The sequence below is a fragment of the Stegastes partitus genome, unplaced genomic scaffold, assembly GCF_000690725.1.
Source record: "Stegastes partitus isolate 25-593 unplaced genomic scaffold, Stegastes_partitus-1.0.2 Scaffold1384, whole genome shotgun sequence".
Lineage (NCBI taxonomy): Eukaryota > Metazoa > Chordata > Actinopteri > Pomacentridae > Stegastes > Stegastes partitus.
In genome coordinates, this window is record NW_007579115.1 from 70834 (window position 1) to 73156 (window position 2323).

Sequence of the window (2323 nt, forward strand, 5' to 3'; positions counted from 1 at the left end):
CAGGCATTTGATAGCACTTGCTTAATTTGTGTTTTTTAACCACAATCCCACACACCTAAAAATTGTCATTATGCAAAGAGGAGGATTTATTTTACAGCATCTGATGGGCGAAGGTGAAGATCAACACACGGGAAATACGAAGCCAAACACATCCACGAACCAGGAGCCATCAAGAATTACAACGTGCCCGAGGTGCTCAATCTTAGCGGCAATTGCATTCGGAATTAAATTTATGTCACTCTTTAAGGCAGCCGTGTAAACTTATGAGTGATATTTTCCCGCGCTAAGACACAAAATGTCAAACCCATAAACACCTCAATAAAACAAATGAGAGCACCAATGTAGCGATCAATGGCTCCACGGCAGCGGGATGTTGAGCAACACGTTCGATGCCTGGTATAACTTAGAGCAACAAGCGTGCTCCCTTCATAACTCAGACACACAAGACGAAATGCTTCACCGTCGAGCCGCTCTCTCAGCCTGTAAGCATTCTCACGCTCAGCGGCCGTAACTTTGCACGGCCGTGACAGTTTCTAATAACTACACCGTAAAAGTGTTCTACCTTTTCAGGAAAATTATTAAAATATCTGAATCATTTTTTTTTTTAACTCTGATATAAGGGAGCAGCCACAGAACCATATAATATTCTTCTTGCACCAAAAAAAACTGCCTGGCTGCAAAGTGTTTTATGGCTAGATGCATTTTTAAGCATCATGTATGTGCAGTAAATAAAGATTTACTGCTATTATTAGCTGCAGTTCTGTTCTATCTCATTCTCTCTGCCAGGGCTGCATTAACCTGTTAAAGGGTCCCTGTTGACTGTCGACTAATTGGTGCTTTGTGTAGTATCACTTCCAAATACATGCACACAACAACAACAACAACCCACAGCCCAGTCTTTACTCCAATGCTAAAATTAAACTAACTGCTTCCAGATTTTAAGAGTGTCAGGCTGTTGGATTACGTGAGCACAATGTTAAATGAAACTGATATTTGGGTTGACAGCAGGACAAAGCTATTGACGTTAAGAGGCTGCTTCAAATGATGTTCTATTTTGCTGATCCAAGTGCACTGCAGTTAATTAAATTAACAAAAATTCATCAATTAATTATGAATCCAGCCTCGGTAACAGCAGTGGACTCTATAATATTCTTACCTGTTATATTCACACAAAGAAATATAGTGATGCTGCACATCAAATTAAACAACAGAACCTGGGCTACAGGAATATATCAGCCATTTCTACATGCCCCAAACACAACTCAAACACCAACTAAATGAATGATCAAACATGGAAATCGATACAGCGCCACCCAGTCAACCCACTCGCCACATTTCTGGCTTTGAGGCTTTGTTACTTTATGCAAAACACACAAACAACTGCTCAAACGAAAGCAGACAGTCCACAGATTCCAAACATATCCATCAAAGCTCTCTACAACCAAAGCATCAGTGAGAAACAAGCCAAAGAACAGCAAAAACCAAAACTGCTTCATCAAACTGTAGTTGTAAAATGTCTCTTACCTTAGCTCAGGGGTGTCGAACTCTGGTCCTCGCGGGCCGCAGTCCTTCAAGTTTTAGATGTTTCCCTCTTCCAACACACCTGAGTCAAATGATCAGCTCATCATCAAGCTCTGCAGAAGCCTGATAACGATCCTGATCATTTGAATCAGGTGTGTTGGAAGAGGGACACATCTAAAACATGCAGGATTGTGGCCCTCGAGGACCAGGATTCAACACCCCTGCCTTAGCTGTTTTGCCGTGAAAAGTTTACTTTAGCTGTAAATTCACAGCGGAATCAGTTCGCACTTCTTCCTGTGTTACACTGAAATCATTCCGGGCATCTTTTGGCGGATTCGTAAGCTGAAGGGAGCCAAGTAGTGAGCACTCCCTCAGCAGCTGGCCTTCAAGACGGCGTTCTGCTGATTCTGATTGGCTAAAAGTGCTCTCAATCTCATTTTGGTGGCTATCGCTATATTCTATTGGCTCTAACGATTCGAAGACGGTGTCAATCACTGAACTCGACCAATCCATGACGGAGATGTCACCACAGGAGCTTCACAGCCGTCTGATCAGCATCACGCACAGGACGGGTAACACATACAGCGGTCTTGTTCAACGTTCAAAAAAATTACTGTGTTTGGATGTATTGAACACCATTAGTGATGTACAAGTGAAATATATAGTTTATACATAAGAAAATGCAGATAGTCACTAGTGTGCCAAAATGTCACCTCGCCTCAACTGTCTGTACTAAAAACTCTCTAATTATGTTCTGCTTCATTTTATCAGAGTCAACCTTTGCAGAGAGAATGTTCACATA